Source organism: Gossypium arboreum, chromosome 3 (assembly GCF_025698485.1).
Source record: "Gossypium arboreum isolate Shixiya-1 chromosome 3, ASM2569848v2, whole genome shotgun sequence".
NCBI lineage: Eukaryota > Viridiplantae > Streptophyta > Magnoliopsida > Malvales > Malvaceae > Gossypium > Gossypium arboreum.
Genome location: NC_069072.1, coordinates 118,195,333 through 118,216,772, shown reverse-complemented (window position 1 = coordinate 118,216,772; position 21,440 = coordinate 118,195,333).

Below are 21,440 nucleotides of genomic sequence, written 5' to 3'. Positions count from 1 at the left end.
ACATCAGCAACAAATTAGAGGCACACGGTCTAGGCACACGCTCGTGGCCAAAGGTCGTGTCCTCCACATGGCTGAGACACACGGCCGTGTCTCTACCCGTGTGTTTACTACCATGTATAGTGACTTGAAAATTCGAGGTGCAGGGGACACACGGTCAAACAAGACGCCCATGGGGCTGTTTGTGTGTCACACACAGCCTAGGCACACGCCCGTGTGGACAAAAATAGGCTATCTACCCAACTTTTTTGCCACCCTTACTAACACCTACCTACAAAGCAATACGTACTAACAATTCACACGGCAACACAAAGCCAATTCAACCACAACAAGATATCTAATACAACCATATTACACTTTAACAATCTAACAAGAACTTGATTCGTCATGCGATTTACTCACCTATGAAATCATCATCATTTGCACTTATCAATAACCAATATTAGCCACCATCCATGGCATTATACAAAATGACTAAAGAGCTATGACAAGCCACTCATTTAGCCCAAAACAATGTGACCATTACAAAAAGACTGGTTCCTATACATGCCATATTCAAAATGATAAAACTAGATATACCAATTGCTTTAGGGATAGTGTGACTGGCTTCTCCAACATAAGGTGATGATCCATGAGCTACTTTGGCAGTACTATAAGAAAATGGAAAGGAAAAGAGGTAAGCATAAAGCTTAGTAAGTCGCATGCAAATAATGAGTAACTATAAGCTACCACAAGGGATCATACTCCTAACATATCTCGTTTTGCGTATGAAAGTAAGGATTCACAAACACTACTTACTCATATTATTTTCTTACCAATCATACAACATTAGTTTGAATTCACATTTCATAATTCATGTAAAATACACAAGTAGTCATATGCATAACTTACTCACTTTCCTCATTTACTAAACATACAACGTAAATGAAACTCGTACGTTGTAATTCTCATTTAGGTACCTGTACCACTCACCACATGGTCATAAGCTCTATCATTTCGATATAAAACATAAATCTCCTATTGAACCATTTGGAATACTACAGGATATTCAATAGCCCCAAACATGGGATAAGATGCCGACGCCATGTCCCAGACATGGTCTCACACTAGCTAGCACATCAAAGTCGATGCCATGTCCCAGACAGGTCTTACACTGACTTTCATATATGGAGGCCGATACCGTGTCTGAAATAGTTCTTACACTGGCTCTCATCTATCGGTGTCGATGCCATGTCCTAGACAGGTCTTACACTGACACACAACAAGAAGACGCATGTCCCAGATAGGTCTTACACTAGCTTGTATATCTCGAGGCTGATGCATGTCCTAGACATGTATTACACTAGCTCTCGTCTCAATTTCGATGCATGTCCCAAACATGTCTTACACTGGTTCTCGTAATGTGGCCAATGCATGTCCCAGACATGTCTTACACTAGCACACATATCACCCAATGTCATGGCATGAATATCCAATTCCATTCCTATTGTTCAACCGAGAGTCTTTATTTCATTAATTTCTCAACATGCATACTTATATTCACAAGCAAAAAAATTTATGCAATATCAATTCAATCAAACATCATAACAATATAGTTGTATTATTAGCATACAACTGACCTCGGATTACAAAATGTTGGCGAATAATCGGTTTTAATCTACTTGCTCGGCCTTCCCCCGGTCTAGGTTCAGATTTTGTATTTCTTGATCTAAAATAATAAAAATTCATCCATTTAATCACTAGATAAATTTATACAATCCAAAAATTCACATTTTTGGCAAAATAACCATTTTGCCCCTAAACTTTCACAAAATGACTATTTTACCCCTAGTCTCGAAAATTGATTTTTATCGAATTTCTTCATGCCTTAAGCCTAGCTGAACCCTTTTTACTCTTATAGAAACCCAAAATTTCCATTACTTCACCACATTACTATCTATTTTACAATCTTTACAAAATGGTCCTATTAGGGTTTTCATGAGAAGTTCTTTCACAAAAGTTGTTTATTTCACAACCATAACTCATATTCTTCCATAAAATTTTAGTTAACAACATATATGATTTCATGGCAAGACCCTAGACCCTCAACCATTTTGCACAATAGTCCCCTCATTAGTTAGCTCATGCTACAAGGTTTCAAAAGTACCAAAATCATCAAAAATAACTACCTAAATCACTTACTTGAGAGAGGAATAAGTGGCTGAAAGTTTCAAGCTTCCAAAACCCTTAATTTTTTGGTATTTTAAGTGGAGAATAAGGTGGTAAAAAAATATGATAGCTTTTCTCTTTATTTTATTTATTTATCAATTAAGTCTCCAACACCCACCTAACCTTGACAATTTGGTCAAATCTTGTCCCTATGGTTGGCAAAGCTTTGTTTAAGGGTCTAATTACACTTTAAAGACCTCCAATTATGGCTCTCTAGCTATTTAACAGCTTTGTCTAGTAAATCACAACTTTTTCCCTTTATGCGATTTAGTCCTTTTTTGCAATTAGGCTCACAATGTTAAAATTCATTCACAAAAATTTTCATACAATCATATAATCATACTACGACACCAAAAAATAATAATAAAAATAATTTCTTGACTTTGAATTTTTTGTCCCGAAACCACTATTCCGATTAAGCCCAAAATTGGGTTGTTACATAACTAAGCTGTAAAATCAGTTTAATGATAACCTAAAACCTACTAAAAATTGCTAAGTACTTGGCTAACCTTAGCTAATCAAAAGGTTGCTATCAAATCAAATACAAGTCACATGTTACAAAATTTCAAAGACTGAAATACACCATGGACATTTGCGTGCTGCATGTATGCTGCTTCATTTCTACTTGGACACTTGCATGCTACTGATATGTTGCCAACTTTCAACATATGGTCTAAACCAAAATATAACAAAAGAAACTGATAAAAGGTTCAAATTACAATATAAATTCATTGTCAACCCAGAGTGAATGACAACATACTAGACCATCCATTGGTATAATCATCACAACCAAAAATGGATGTAATTAACCCGAGAATGTGTTTGTTTTCTATTGATTTACCAATAACAATAATTTTATTTGGAGAAGGCATTATGATTCTTTCTGCATGAGCATAAATAGCAAGAATTTAGCCCTCCATCAGTGCACAAATCTACAAGTAAAAATCTATTGCTTTTCAACAAAGTGGCACGGTAAAAACTCTAAACCCATGTTGCTTGGACTTGTCAGTATTTTTGAAGTATTTGTGTTTAACACCGATGTCTACATTTTCAGACATGGGTATCTGAGACACTCCAAATATAAGGAAAAACTTGGAGAAACCCATGGCAGACGCATGTCCATATCTAATACTTGAAAAGTTCAAGTAACATAGGTAAAATGTCATCAGTATATAACATCACATCTATTTTATGTATGATTAACCTAGAAGGTTTATCAAAATTTTCCTCTTCTTTTATGTTCTAGCCATCAAGTGTTCAAAAGTGAAGTTTTCAAAACAGGTAGCGATATTAGCCAACTGAATGTGCAAAAGAGGCTTTTAGATAATTACTCAAGGCTTGGGAAACTTAAACAAATTGAAGATTGATTGACACTTAAGTTATTACTACATTGAATTGTTAAAATTTTAAATAACATCTAATGTAAAATTAGAACTGTAAATCAAGATTTATCATGTCAAATCATCACGAATAAATAAATAACAGAACTAGATGTGGAAGTGTAACTGAATCCATGAATTCCTTGAAGTTTTTTTTTAGATATTGGGGATTTGATCTTCCAAATTAGCACACAAGAAATTGAGAGAATATTTTCCCTTTCCTAATGATGGGATATTAGAAAAGATATCTTATTGTGTAATTTTAAGACCATAACCCTAATATTTATAACCTTGGCATATTAGTTCTAATTCCTAATTAGCCCATCATTAATTAGAATTTGATTAGAACTCAATTACTAGAGTATCTACACATATTTGACCCATACTTTAGTTAATAATTAAAGCCCAATAAAACTTTAACCAAATTATATCACTTTTAATTTGGGCTAACCTATCATGATAGTAAATAATAACATGTAATTACCCTTACTATATATGTGATGTCCATATTTTCCAACATGAATTTCTTGATTGTTATATGTTCATACGAATTACAATATTTAATTGGTTAAAGTGCATGCTAATCAATGATCATCATGTATTAGTAGTAAAATAACTATGCAAATAAACTAACTATTCAACAGGTGATCTCCTCACTAACATGGAAAAAGAAAAGGCTCAAAACCCACCAAGCACAGGAGAAAGAAATTCATCTTCCTTCCTTATAACAGAAACCGATCTTCCCATCTATTATAGGAAATTGGAATGAGAAATAAAGAAAAAATAACTTTGACATCAAGAAATGTCAGTAGGAAGACATATGTTAAGAATTGGCTTACATGCAGTTAAGGTTTTTCTGTTTTTGTAGTTGCAGCACGATAGCATGTTGTCTTTTGTTGTTTTTATTGCTTAGTTACATTTGAATTAAGTTAGTAAGATTTTTGTTGTGATTAGATGTTGATTAACTTGAGTAAATCAGCTTAGCTATGTGTACAAGTTTAGTTTTATGAGTTTCAAGAAGTATCAGTGGTGTTAGGTAAGTATTAGGTGATAGTTTTCTTTTCACTCAAGCTAATTGCTTGTTTATATGTAAGCTTCAATTGAAATATATTGATGATGAACTTTTTATCCATTTTTCATCTCTATTTTTGTGCTAAAACAAGTACTTGTTCTTCTTTTGTTATTCAAAAACACCAGTAATTGGTATCAAGAGCCTGTTTCTTAGAGGGCCATTTTTTCTTTTTTGTTTTCAAGTCAATATGTCTTCATCTAGTTTCTCTCCAACTCCACCACCAGTGTTTAATGGTGAAAGCTACCATATTTTGGTAGTAAAAATGAAGACATACCTATAAGCATTTTACTTATGGGAGGTAGTGAATGCTGATCTTAAACTACCATCTTTGAGAGCTAACCCCACGATAGCTCAGATCAGACAACACTCTGATGATAGAGCTAAGAGATACAAGGCAATGTCCTACCTTCAAAATAGTATGTCAGACTTGATTTTTACAAGGATTATGGCTTGTGATACTCCGAAGTAGGCTTGCGACAAGCCTAAAGAGGAGTTTCAAGGCACTGAGAAAACAAGATAGCAATAACTTATCAATTTGAAGAGTGACTTTGGAAACTTGAAGATAAAGGAGACTGAAATACCTAAGCAATGCTTAGACAGGATCATGACTATTGTGATCAATATAAGACTACTTGGAGACTAATTCAGTGAAAGCAGAATAGTAGAAAAGGTTGTCGTAACCTTACCTAAAAGATATGAAGCTAAGATATCTTCCTTGGAAGACTCGAAAGATTTGTCAATAATCTCTTTTACTGAGCTAATTCATGCTCTCTATTCTTAGGAAAAAAAGAAGAGCCAACAAACAGGAGGAGCATCATGAAGGTAAATTTCAAGCCAAAAGCAAAATAAGTTTGAGCTTCTCTAGTTACAAATGGAAGAAGAGTTAGGTTGACAAAAAAAAGAAGTCTAAAAAAAGAAAAAATACCCATCATGCTCTTATTGTAAAAAGACTACTCATTTAGAAGCATATTGTTGGTTCGGGCCTAATGTGCAATGCTAAGCTTGTAAGTAGTTAGGCCATGTTGAAAAAGTTTGCAAAAACAGAGGCCAAAAAAAGTAACAAAAACCACAACAACTGATCACTCAAGCTAAAATAGCTTAAGAAAGCCATGCTCAGGAGGAGCAAGTGTTTGCAGTTTCTTGTTCTGCAATCAAGAGAAGAACATATAATGGTGGTTGATTGATAGTGGTTGTACCAATCACATGACTCCTAATGCTAGTATCTTCAAGTGGATTGACAAAAACTTCAACTCTAAGGTGAAAGTTGGAAATAGATACTACATCAAAGTAAAAGGACAAGGACATGTGTTGATTGACACTCCTTCAGGTTTTAAACTTGTCTCAAATGTTTTTTTAGCACATAAAATAGATAGAAATCTATTAAGTATTAATCAGTTACTTGAGAAAAGGTGTTTGAATGTGTTTAAGATCAAAGAATGTTTGATTTTTTATCCAAGTGGATGTAAACTTATGTTCGTGGCCATGACTAATAGGAGCTTTGTTATTGACTAGAATAAAGCAACTACTAGTGCTTATACAACTACATTAGATAAGTCTAAATTGTGGCATAGGAAGATGGATCATGTCAATTGTATATCCTTACTCCATTTATATAAGGAGGATTTGGTTGACAATTTTACAAAAATGGTTTAACAACATGGTGTTTGTAAAGTGTGCCAATTGCGAAAGCAAGCTAGGCTCTTATTTCCAACAAACAAGGCTGAAAAACTGCAATTAGTTCACACTGATGTGTGTGGTCCAATAAGGACTCAATCTTTGAATGGCAATAGGTATTTCATCCTTTTCATTGATGATTATTCCAAGTTTTGTTGGGTTTTTTTCCTTAAGATGAAGTCAGTAGTTGTGACACCCCAAACTCGAATGAGACGAACTGGATCGAAGCGTTACATTAACCATCTAAGTGACCTCTGGCTAACAACCACCCAAGACACACCCCGACCTTATAATACCTCAAACTTATCTAAATATTAGTTATCTATTAATGCGGAAGCGAATTATGAGCCAATTTTAAACTTTTCCTAGGTAATTTAACCTAAGGGAAATTTCGTCATTTTACCACCTATGGTAAAACTAATCCAATTTTAGATCTAAATATTTACTGACCTTGTAACAACCTATTTTTCAGTGAAATTGGAACAGTGGTTTCGAGACCACAAATCCGACTCAAAATATAATTTTATTTTATTTTATGGTCTGTAATATGATGACATGACATGTGAAAATTCTGACATGAAAATTTTATCGATTTAGTGCCTAATTACAAGAAGGAATAAATCGCATAAAATATGAAAGTTGAATTCTAGTAGCTATAAGGATCAAATAGCTATGGAATTCAAAACTAGAGGTCCTTATTTGGAATTAGACCATTAAAAAAAAGTATGTAGATTTTTCATGGTGACTCATCAATGGAAATATAGAAAAAGGACTAAATTGGAATTTAAAATAATTAAATTAATTAAAAGATGATAAAAGAAAATATCATCTTATTATTGTCATCTTCAACCTTAAAAATACATAGAAACCCTAAGTGAAAGAAAAGAAACTTTCAAGGCCTAATTGGGTAAGTTCTCTTGTCTCATTTTTAGTAATTTTAGTATTTTTGAAACCGAGATCGCTTAATCTCTCTATTTGAGCGATTAATTTGAAAAGCTATCAAGGTATAAAAATGGGTCATGGATGTATTATGCAGGAAATTAGAAATTTATGGTAGAAAATGAAATATTATTGATAGATAAACAACTTTTACAAAGTGATTTTGTTGAAAACTTAATTTAGGGACTAAAATGTAAACTTGTAAAATTGAAGGAAAAATTTTGAAATTTTATGTATACATGTGCTGTAAAATTTGTAATGGGGCTTTGGTTAGGCTTGGAATAGGGAGTAATTTGCACAAATTTCATTTTTCGGGTCTAGGGGCAAAATCAAAATTTATAGAAAAATTAGGGGCAAAATGGTAATTTTTCCTAGGACAAAAATTGAGTCCATTTAAAGATGAAATATATGAAATTGATGGTTAAATTCATTTATATAGATCTAGAAAACACAAACTCGAGGGCCCAATCAAGGGACGTTATGAATGATTTTGGAGTTTGAATAGTAACTTGCATGACTTATGTGTAAATGTTTCTAAAAGTTCTGGTAATGCTCTGAAACCATGTTTTGATGATGGATACGGGCTAGGGGTGTTACAGACCTTTTTTGGTCAAAATTTTGCAATCCAAAAAATTTCAACTTAAATTGAGTTCGTTTGCGATGTCTAATTCAAGTTTTACTATTATGAACTAAATTATAACAAATACAATATATCAGAATCTATTCCAAATTACCAATTAAATGTGTTTCTAACGAATTTTAATGTGTTTCTAACGAATTTTACCCGTTACGAGACTAATCCTAAAATTTTACCAAGTTTCCTTATCATCTAGGGCTCTAATTAGACTAATCAATTTTTAGGACTGAATAGTAACTTTAACAGATTAGAATATTAATTTAAAAAGACAAAAATTCAAATCCCAAAAAACCCACACGACCATGTATCGTAGCCCGTGTGTCATTAAATGCTCGTGTTCGTGTTGTGAAAAACTTTGTGGCATATCATACACGCTGTAACACCCCAAACCCGTGACCGTCACCGGATTCGACCACGAGGTGTTACCGGGCTTACTTCCCTTATTTCCCTCTTGGAAATTATGAAATTTTTGTTTCAGGCAGGCTAGCTAACTGCGTCACTGTTACCTTAAAAATCATATCTCGAGTTCCAGAACTCGAAAACCAATTCCGTAAATTTTCCCTAAAACTATACTCATATATCCATTCATGGATTTATTTCTAGAATTTTTGGTTGGGCCAATTGGTACAGTTTATTAGTTAAAGTCACCCATGTTACAGGGGTCGACTACACTGACCTTCGCACGTTACAACTTGAATATCTCTCTGTACAGGGCTTTAATACTGGTACCGTTTGTTTCTAATGAAACTATACTCAAAGTGGAATCTACACATATAAGTCATGACTTCTATTATTTCTGGATAATTTACAGTAAATTTTCAAAGTCGAGACAGGGGATCCAGAAACTGTTCTGGCCCTGTCTCACGAGAACTTTAATATCTCTCAGTATACTGCTCATATGGTTGTTTCGTTTCGTCCATATGAAAATAGATTCATCAAGGTTAAATTTCATAATTTATTCACTATTTAATTCTACTTCTACTATTTTTAGTGATTTTTCAATCTCATATCACTGCTGCTGTCCGCAACAGTTACTGCAGTAGACTATGCCACTTTCATAAATCTTTCCTTGACCTTACTAATCATCCATCATACATGACACAAATTATGGCCACCTTATCAAAATTAAAGTTTCTAAGACTCGTGGCTATAGGTTCTAGCATCCCACTCAACGACCACATAGGACATTTTCACATGGCTTAAAGTTTACAACCCATAATTCAACAAAACATAATAGCCTATACAGGCCAAATGTTCTCCTAGTTCAACTACGAAGACAATACCAAAAGATTTCCAGCCGGTGTGATGACTTCAATGACGGTTCCGAGCACGCAAAACAATACGAGTCCAAGAGACCTAAAAGGGGTGACAAGAAAACACCGAGTGAGTTTATAACTCAAGAAGTCATAAGCATTCAACCACCATCCATTAATAAAGTTATCACAACATGAAACAATAAACGAGGCTAGGTACTCATCCATACCGAAACTATACCATAATTCCTCGGACCTTTCGGTTCAATCTCATACCAAGTCATACATCCACATTTCATATTCTACACGATAAGATATTTGAGGCATTTTCACACACTAACTCATTTTCACCACAATCACACAATTGCAATCATCACATAGATTTAAAGCTTACCAAGCTCAACCCCGAGCATGAACATATTGCCTATTCGTCATGAGCTCAAGGTACTTACCCGATCCGCTGTCCGAGATTAACTCGATAATGTCGCACACTCAGTGCCAATTGTAATGCAAGAGCATATAGTGAATCCGCACACTTAGTGCTATAAAATCAGCTCGCACACATAGTGCTATATAATCAAATTCGCACACTTAGTGCTGTACAATTTTAAACCCGCACACGTAGTGCCAATCTTGTCACCGTGTCCATTTATACCGCACACTTAGTGCCAATCTTGTCACCGTGTCCATTTATACCCGCACACTTAGTGCCGAGACCAATACTTTATGCAATTTACCACCTTTATACATTCAACGATGGCATCATTCCATACACATACATTTCCATTTACACATCAATTCATTAAACACAATTGCATATATATTATGATCATTTAAATCAATACCAAATATATGCTTAATGACTTACCTCGGATGTTGTCGAATGTCTTCAACGGCTATTCAATTACTTTTTCTTTCCCCTTGTCCAACTTTGATCCTCTAAGCTCTTGGGCTAATTCAAACAAATTTATCTTATTAAAGTCCCATCATGCTAGCTTATGGTCGAATACCCATATCAAATAAGCAATTTACCTTAACTCAGAACCCACATAGCCAAGTTACACATATAACCCTTATGACCGAATATGAATATCACCAAAATCTCTATGACTTAACCTTCAGCCTTCATAGCCGAATATATATATAGCTTATCAAATAGACATTTATTCACCTTCCTTAACACATATTAATCAATTAGTCCATGCATTATCCCTTGACACACCTGGTCATTAAAGCAATAACCTATTAACATCCAAGCATATTATACTAAAATTTCTTCTAAGGTCAATTCATGTACCATCCTTAATACTCATACAATTATTTTATTTTAAATAATTTACACACACCATTTACCTAACATCAATTAACTAGACACTTTAAGGATTTCTTCTTTGACTATACACACATTCGGCAACTATCCATACACACACAGTTTCGATTTTTTCCTATCACCCAAACCATCTACATGAACACTTAACTAACTCAAACTTCACCCATCCACAAATACTCATTACAACACAAAGACAACAATCCTTTTCCTCAATTTCTTCCATGGCCGATTACCCAATATTACCACACAACCAAGATTTTGACATGGCTAAGTAGGAAATTTTAGTAGCTAGCTTAAAGTATGCTAACCTTTCAAGAACTAACATGAACTCACTTACCTTAATTCAAGCTCAAGGGTGACCAAACCTTCTCTTGCTTTCTTCTTCAATTCGCCAAGCATGTTCAAAGATGAACACTTTTTTTTTCTTTTCTTTGTTCACTTCACGGCAATTGGGGGAGGCATCCACACACTTTTTTTGCTATCATCATTTTCCTTTTTTCCCTTTCTTTATTACTAGATTTTATTCTATTGTTTTCTACATACCCCACTAACATAACATGTTGGAAACATGTTTCCTTGCCCATAATTTTGTCATGGCGGCCACTATCCTTGTCAAATGGATTATTTGACATGCAACTCCATTTATTTTACTTCATTCCTTTATTAACCTCTTAAAATTAGCCACATATAATTGAATCCTTTCACATGAGTCCCTTTTCTTTCAATTCACATTCAAATTAACTAAATCAAAGAATTAAAAATTCACACATGCATTTTCACATATTTAGACAGTAACTATCATACTCAAATGATTTAGTGACTCGGTTTAGCGGTCCCGAAACCGCTTTCCGACTAGGGTCACTTTAAGGATGTCACACACGCCCATGTGGAAATTCCACAAGCCCGTGTGCAACCCCTCACACGCCCGTGTGGACAAGCACACACTCGTGTGAAAACCACTGCACCTATTTTTGTAAAAAACTCGATTTAAAACCCCATTTTTCATATTTTAAAGATCAATTAAACTCAATTTAACTACAGTTAATTAACATAAATATACACACAACTTTAATTGAATTTATTAACATTAATTAAGCCTCAATTAAATAGAATTAAGCAATTATATTCATGCACATCAAACACCAAATAAATCAAACAAGTGGCATACCTTAGTCGCTAGTAAACCACTCCATGGAAGCTTCATTTAAACAATTGTTAGTATAAATTTCGTGCTTTGCACACTATGTTATCAATCACCATGTTATCAAGCAACAATACACAGTAAATCAATCAATAATTAAACTCAAACATGCCTCAAAATTATTATAAAATCATTCAAAATAAATGTTCATTATCCAAAGTCCATTTACAACCAAAAATCAAACTGTTTCCTGGGAGTTCCACAATGCCCGAAAATCTCTAAAATGCATAATAAAGTCTATACAAAGCCTAAATCTCTTGAAACTCTCTTGCTCAACTCCTCAGCTCCTCAATCCCTTTGAATATCTATACAAATATGAGGGTGTAAGCTTTAAAAAGTTCAATGAATGTTAATAAAAATAATAAGTAAATTAACATCCAATTCATGCTTATTTCACAACCAATCATTCACCAATTGTCAGCGAAAAATAATTAAACATGTCAATTTAATTTTCATAAGCATTTTCAATACCAAAAATCAATCATTCATGGCTTTTAATCATCAATTGATATAGCAACAATCATACATAAATATATTGGCATTCATTTCTCATGGCTTAATCGGGTGATCATACATCGGATAAATGGATCTCTGAACTCCCAAAAAAATAAAATACAGTCCATCGAGTTGAGCAAGCCAAAGCACGCACTCCCTTATAGTGCCTCAAATAACTCATTGAGTAGAGACTTATGTTCAACACTCCCTTATCTACTCCAACAAATCAGTCCACCTAGAGCCATATGCTCAAAATGTCATAAATAAAGGTGAATACCCACAAATCCTATGGCATGCCAACTATATCCAATGGATCCACCATGCATGTTGCCAATATATTCAATCAAACATAGCATAGAAATCAATCATTAGTGTGCTCAATTTAATGTGGTAAGATGCTTATGTGTAACATGTAACATAACATTTAATATCCAATTAAATCAAGCAATTCATTTGCCAATTTTCCATAATTAATTACCAATTGAAACATCAACATATCATGATAAATAATTTCAGTACACATGCTTAAAATCATCTTTAATTTAATTTAATTAAATAGCACAACACCACCCAAAAATTCACTTACCATTTTTTTCAATACAAATTCAATTTTTTGCACATTTAATACAAATCTTGCAAAATCAACCATTCATCCATAATTAATTAATTTTAATCATTAATCAATGTACTAATTAAACACAATTGAGGGTTAATTTACACAATTTCCCTTAGAAACACTCACCTCACAATTTTATTCTATTACAACAAGTGATCAACTAGGCAATTTCGAGCTTCAATTCTGGTTTATGTTGGTCCTCTTCAAGATTCGGAGCTTCAACAGAGGTAAAGTAGACATTATCACCTTTCCAAAGCTATATAAAACACAATTTTTAATTAACTATGCTAATAGAAATTCACTCACTAAGATACCTTACTGAATTTGTAATATCAAGTCGAAAACTTGATTCCTCACAAAATCGACCTCTCCAACCCACCTAATCACTTCCAAACATCAATAATAAAACAATTACACATAAATGAAGCATCAATTTCACATTTACACAATTGCACAAAAATCTAGAAAATTAATTCAAGAAGATGATGAAATTTGGATTTCTTCAAATTACCTCACAAATCATGTTTAATCTTGATAAATAAGACCAAAAACCTTCTAATAGATCCATTTTGAGTTGGAACATCCATTGATTTGTGGATTTCCTTTCAAAATTCAAGATCCGCCATTAAAACACCTTAAGCTTTTGAAGAAGATTACATTGATAAAAAAAATCCTTTAATTGACTCTCAAATCATGTAAAAATGTTTCTAATCTTCATAAAAACAAGTTTAGGAATAATAATTACCTTTGATTCGTTCTAAATCGTTTGATTGAAAATCTTGATTCAAGAATTTTGAGAAATTTTAGAATATTTTTTGCTACTTTTGAGAATAATTTTGAATGAATTGAGAGAGTATTTTGAGAAGGGAAATTGTTGGATCTATTTTCTAATTATAGATCTTTAAAACAATGCAAAGAAAATAAAATTTATAGCTCTCTAATATGATGTAAATCATGTGAAAAGTAATATGATGTAAATTGTGTGAAAAGTAGGCTAGATGCATTATTTTTAAAGCTGAAACAATCCACCAAAATTTAAAAATTAGAAAATTTGCCTAATAGCTACTTCTACATTTCTCTTGTTTTACCATTTAATCATTTCCTCCAAAATTCTAAATTTTAAGGTTTATTTTTCAAATAAATACTCTAAATTTTCCATTGTTTTACAATTAAACCCAATTTAATTAATATTTAAATTTAGCTCAAATTAACTCCTAATAAAATTATTTTAAAATTCTTTTTGACCCAAATTAATTATTTTCACTAATAATTATTTAATTACTTTATAATTAATTTTCCAAAATATTTTTATTTCAGATTATTGTTTAATCAATTTTAGATGAAATTAACCTCCTAAATTAAATTAAAAATTACTAGAAACCCCATAAATTCCTAGTTTTACACTTAGAACCCGAAAAATATACTTCAAAACTTCTAGACCCGATTTAGGGATATTACAGTGGTTGCTTCTGTATTTTGGAAGTTTAAAGTAGCAGTTGAAACTCAATCAAGTTGCAAGCTTACAATTGTAAGGTCACAAAATGGGACATTATACACTTCTGATTTGTTTTAAAAGTATTGTGAAGAGTCAAGGGTTGAGCATCAACTCACCAACACCTACATACATCAGAAAAATGGTGTGAGTGAAAGAAAGAATCGAACCCTGATGGATATGGCCAGATGTCTCATGTTTGAAAGAACTTTACCAAAAAATTTCTAGGTTGAAACAATAAACACTACTGTCTATCTTGCATATAGACTACCAACCAAAGCCTTGTTGGACAAAACTCCATTTGAAGCCTGGTTTAGACTCAAACCCTCAGTTGCACACTTAGAAATCTTTGGTTGCATCTGTTATGTACAAGTTCTTGCTGTTAAAAAGGAAAAATTGGAAAAGAAGGCTCAACCAAGCATTTTTGTGGGATATAAAAATGTCAAAAAGAGCTACAAAATACTTGATCCATCAGCTTACAAGGTGTTTGTAAGCAAGGATGTAGTGTTTGATAAGAAGTTAACATGAAACTAGGATAAAGCTGAGCTAGAAAATGTTATTGAACATTTAGTAACTGGGTCAAATGAAGTTGATTAGTTTCAGCAAGAAATGGATTTTGATGATTTTCCTGTTAGAGGAACCAGATTAATTAGTGAGGTGTATGAAAGGGTTGAGATGCTATTGAGCCAATCAATTATGAAGAAGCAGAAGTATTACAAGTCTAGAAGGAAGCAATGTTGGATAAAATGAAAATGAAGATTGAAAATTGGGAGCTGGTTAAAAGGCCATGTAACACCCCTTACCCATTCCCGAGACCGGGACTAGGCACGAGGCATTACTAGACAAATACTCGAATATTTTCGGGAAATATGGGTTATAAAATTTCGTTCCAATTTGAACCCAATCAAACAACATCTTAGTGTCCCTATTATGGGCCTACAAAGCCTAAAACATACATTGAAAATGGTCCAGGACTAAACCGAGAACTTAAGAAAGTTTCTGGAAAATTTTCTGGGCTAAGCCTCACACGCCAGTGTGGAGGCAATGCACATGCCCGTGTGCATTAGGACACATTCGTGTCCTCTACCCATGTGGAATTTATTAAATTTACTTCTCATTTCAAACCTACGGGGGGTTTTCACACGGCCAAGCACACGCCCGTGTCCTTCACATGGCCTAGACACACCCGTGTCCAAAAACTCGAGCATTCTATTTATGACGTCAGCATACATTTAGGGGCACACGGCCAAGACGCTCGTGTGCTAGGCCATGCCCTCTAAGCGGTTGAGACACACAACTGTGCCTCTACCCGTGTGTTTACTACCATGCAGTCTGAGATAAAAATTTTAGGTGCAGGGGACACACGGACAGACTACACGCCCATAGGGCTATCTGTGTGTCACACATGGCCTAGACACATGCCTGTGTGTCTACCTTTGTGGACCTTGTTGGGCTATTTTCCAAGCCTTTGGTCACCCTCTAATGTTCATACCCATTTATAGTTTTCCATAACACTTAACATGGTCTAAATATACTCTTAAATGACCTTAATATACCTCATTGCATGTAAACCTCATCTCATCAATTTTATACATGCTCGGTTATCCCCTTTATATCAAGGATTTCTATGACTTGTAACTCAACTAAGCTTGGCTCGTTGTCTTAACTCATTGCCAAATTGTGGCCTAACCACCCCATGTGATTTGGTCATATTACACATGACTAATTGTAATATACCATATTTAATCATCACAAGAACATTGAAACATAATCATGCACAATTTGGTAGGTTGTAACCTACACCAAAATGAGCCAATTCCCATGGCCATATACAAGTGAATATGTATACTTTTATAAGCCTTCATATTGGCTAATCAAATGACATATAAAACAAAATAACAAAAGCCCTATACATGCCATTGAACAAAATAAAAGTATCTATATACCAAAGCTAGACAAGATGATAGTGTGTTGATTCTCCAACTTTCTTCCAACCTCTACGAGTCCTCGAGCTCTGTAAGACAGGGAAAAGAGAAGGGTAAGCACTTACATGCTTAGTAAGCCCGAATAACTGGAAAGTAAACTTATTGATTAATTAGCATACATCTATATTAGGCAGTAAACCTAACAAGCATGAAATAGTTTCCCTATTACATGCACTCAATCATCAAGTTAGTCCCATAATAGTACACCATGTAATTTGTCTCAGATAATCTCATCATCCAACAATTTCATTTTTACATCTCATGTTAATCCCGTTGAGTTTCTCAGAAATCTCGATGGACTTTCCATTTACCGTCAAGTCATAAGAGCGATCATCTCAAGTACGCACTCCCGCGAACCTCACATCTTACGGCGGGATTACCAGTCCAAGCTAAATCTCTTATAACGACAAACACCCTTGATGAGCTCGGATCTGAATTACCAGTCCAGGCTAAATTCAGACCCTAATCGGATTACCCGTCCGGGCTAAATTCACAATGCACACATATTCTTCGGGAGGTTCGATCACTCTAGGAACACCCGTTCGGGCTAGCTCCTTTCTATATTTGAGATCAACAGATTACTCGTCCAGGCTAAATCCTTTTCCGCAACACATGCAGGATCTCGAGTCATGTAAGCCATGGTTTATCCATCGAATTTCCCTTTTTACTTCAATTGGGACATGTATTATCAAGTCATTATTATTAACATATTTCATGGATTTTCATGCCATCATTATAACCAATTATCATACATTCATAACATATACAATTAGGCATATTAATAGTTTACTTAAAGTTATTCGAACTTACTTGGTATTTGTGTCGGTTCCACGTTTCGGTTATTCCGAAACCTTTTATTTCCCTCGATCGACCTCCGAAATTTGTTCCTCGGGGCCTATAACAATAAAAATGAATTATTAATACCTCACATTATACTTTTCGAGTCTAAATTTCACCCATAGACAAAATGACCGTTTTACCCCTAACTTTTCACATTATATACGATTTAGTCCCTAGGCTCGTATGATGAAATGTATGAATTTTCTATATTACCCAAGCCTAGCCGAATGTTCTTTCCTCTTATGGAAGCCCACATTTTCCTATTATTTCACATTTCTACCACATATTTTACACCTTTTGCAAAAAGGTTTTTTTAAGGGTTTTCCATGAAAATCACCTAGAAAAAGATGTTTAACACACATCCAACTTTCATATTCCTCCATAAAACATCAAAGAATAAACATGTCACACATGGTTCACTTTGCAAACATGAACCCTAACTCAAAATATGGTAAGAAATGGAGAGAGTAAGCTACCGGGATTTCAAAAATACGAAGAACATTAAAAACGGGGCTAAGGAGCACTTACTATTGAGCTTGAAAAGTGAAGAAACCCTAGCTATGGTGGCTCTCAAATTTTGGTAGCAAGGTGGAGAAGATGAGCTGATTTTTGGCTAATTTTCCCATTTTATTTCATTAAATAGCCAAATGACCAAAATGCCCTTAAGCCATTTCTTTAAAATTTTGTCTATACATGCCCATTTTTGTCCAAAAACTTAGAAATTAGGCAAATTGATCTTTAAGGAGTTCTAATTAATAATTTAAAGAAATTTCATGCAAATTGCTTCTAGAATCCAAGTTTTGCACTTTGTTCAATTTGGTCATTATTTTCCAATTAGACACTTTATTCATAGAATTTCTTCATGAAACTTTAACACATGCATATTTTCATATTCTAGACCTCATAATAATAATAAAAATTATTTCAACGTCAGATTTGTGGTCCCAAAACCACTGTTCTGACTATTTCGGGATGTTATATTTCTCCCCCCTTAGGGACTTTCGTCCTCGAAAGTCTTACCAATAAACAAGTTTGGATATTGAATTCTCATGGTTTCTTCTGGCTCCCATGTAGCCTCTTCCACACCATGTCGATGCCATAAGACTTTTACGAAAGCCACATATTTATTTCTCAACTGTTTAACCTCACGAGCCAAAATCTAGACTGGTTCCTTACCATAGATCATGTTCAGTCTAATTTCAGTCTCCATCGGTGAAATCACATAAGAGGGGTCTGATCAATATCGCCTTAACATAGATACATGGATCACATCATAAATCTTTTCCAGTTCTGGTGGCAATGCCAAGTGATAGGCTAATGGTCCAACTCTTTTAGTGATCTCGTATGGTCCGATAAATCGCCGACTCAGTTTGCCTTTCTAGCCAGATCTCAATACCTTTTTCCATGGAGATACTTTCAAGAATACTTTATCTCCGACTTGGAACTTAATCTCTTTTCTTTTTAAATCAGCATATGACTTTTGCCTATCTGATGCCGCTTTTAAACAATCACGTATCACTTTAACCTTTTCTTTAGTTTCTTTGATTAGATCAACTCTGTGAATCTGACTCTCCTTGAGTTCTATCCGATACAATAGAGTTCGGCACTCTCTGCCATACAAGGCCTTATAAGGTTTCATCTTCAAACTCGTTTGAAAACTGTTGTTGTAGGTGAACTCTACCAATGGCAACTATTTTTCCCAACTACCCTGAAATTCGAGGATGCAACATCGCAACATATCCTCAAGAATTTGAATCGTCCGCTCAAATAGACCATAAGTCTACGGGTGAAAAGCTGTACTAAAGCTCAACTTTGTACCCAAGGCTTCTTGTAACTTCTTCTAGAATCTCGAAGTGAATCTCTGGTCTCTATCTGAAATAATTGATAGTGGTACCTTGTGTAATCTCACGATCTCAGATAGATACAAGTCGACCAACTTGTCAAGAGAGTAATCTGTCCTCACCGGGATAAAATGAGCTGACTTTGTCAACTTATCCACCACAACCCATATAGCATATTTCTTTTTCAGGATCAATGGTAATTCAGTAACGAAGTCCATAGTAATTCTATCCCACTTCCATTCGAGGACCATCACAGGCTATAGTAAACCTGAAGGTACTTGATGTTCCACCTTGACTTGCTGGCATATTAAGCATTTTGATACATTTTCTTTAAAGCATTGTACATTTTCTTTAAATCATTGTACATTTTGGTATTTCCAGGATGAATATACAAACGGCTATCATATGCCTCTTGTAAGATTTTCTGAATTACTTTATCGTTCCTCGGTACACAAACTTTGTCTCTGAACATCAAACATCCATCAGATCTGATCTGAAAATCTGATTCGATACCCGCCTCACATTGAGTTATTTTACCTTGAAAGTCACTATCATTAGTCTGAGCATCATGAATTTCCTGAAGAAATGTCGGCCTAACCCTTAACTCTGCCAAGACTGAACCATCATCAAACAACACCAATTGAGCGTTCATGGCCCTCAATGAAAATAAAGATTTTCTACTTAACGCGTCAACAATCACATTCGCCTTTCCCGGGTGATAATCGATAATTAACTCGTAATCTTTAATTAATTCTAACCATCTTCGCTGTCTCAGATTCAATTCTTTTTGAGTCATCAAATACTTCAAACTCTTGTGGTCTGTGAATATACGACAAGTCTCACCATATAAGTAATGCCTCCAGATTTTCAAGGAAAAAACAATGGCGGCAAGCTCTAAGTCATTCGTTGGATAATTTTTCTCGTGTGGCTTCAACTGCTGTGAAGCATAGGCTATCACCTTGCCATCTTGCATAAGTACACAACCCAGTCCATTTAAGGATGCATCACTATAGGCCACAAACTCTTTTCTCGGTTCAGGCAATACTAAAATTGGAGCTTCAGTTAGTAATGCTTTCAACTTTTCAAAACTCCGCTGACACTTCTCTGTCCATTCAAACTTAACGTCTTTCTGTAGCAACCTCGTCATTGGAGTCACTATCATGGAGAATCCTTTCCCAAATCTTCGGTAGTAACCGGCTAAGCCTAAAAAGCTTCTAATCTTGATTATATTTTTAGATGGTATCCATTCAACAATAGCAGAAATCTTACTTGGGTCAACTCGGATGCCATCACCCGAAATAATATGACCCAAAAGCCCTACTTCTTGGAGCCAAAATTCACTCTTTCTAAACTTAGCATACAATTATTTTTCCTGTAAAGTCTGCAACACAGTCCTCAGATGCTTCTCATGCTCTGTCTCATCCTTGGAATAAATCAAAATGTCGTCAATGAACATAACGACGAACTTGTCCAAGTATGGCCAGAATATCCTATTCATTAGGTCCATAAATACGGTCGGTGCATTCGTTAACCCAAACGGTATGACAAGAAATTCATAGTAGCCATACCTTATTCTGAAAGCTGTCTTAGGCACATCTGACCTCTTAACTCACAACTGATAGTAGTCAGACCTTAGGTCTATCTTAGAGAATACAGTGGCTCCCCTCATCTGGTTGAACAAATCATCAATCCTTGGCAAAGGATACTGATTCTTAATAGTTACCTTGTTCAGTTGCTGATAATCAATACATAGCCTCATCGAACCATATTTCTTCTTTACAAATAATACAGGAGCACCCTAAGGAGAAAAGCTTGGCTTTGCAAATCCTTTATCCGTCAATTCTTGCAACTGTGCTTTTAATTCTTTCAACTCAGTTGGTACCATCCTGTATGGAGCAATAGAAATAGGGGCTGTTCCTAGTACTAATTCAATACCAAACTCTATCTCTTATCAGGAGGTAGTCCAGGTAATTCTTTTGGGAACACGTCTAGATATTCACATACTATTGGTATGGACTCAATCTTCAACTCCGTTTCCTTAGTGTTCAATACAAAAGCAAGGTAGGCTTTGTACCCCTTTCTGATATGTCTTTGAGCAGCTATTGATATAATTACAACTAGCGGAGTATCCAACTCTCTTGAATCAACCCGTAGAATCTCACCATCTGGGCACTTTAGTTCAATATACTTACTACCACAGTTTACAATTACATCATGCAAGGCTAACCAATCCATGCCAAGTATTACATCAAACTCATCAAATGGCAATAACATAAGGTTAGTCGAAAAATAATGACCCTGAATCGTCAAAGGACAATTCTTACAGACCTTTATCAACCAAGACTGACTTTCTTAATGGGTTCAACACTCTGATAATAAATTCCGTAGGCTCAATGGATATATTCATACTAGACACCAATCTCATGCAAATGTATTAAAATGTCAATCTCGGATCAATTAAGGCTACAACACAATTATTAA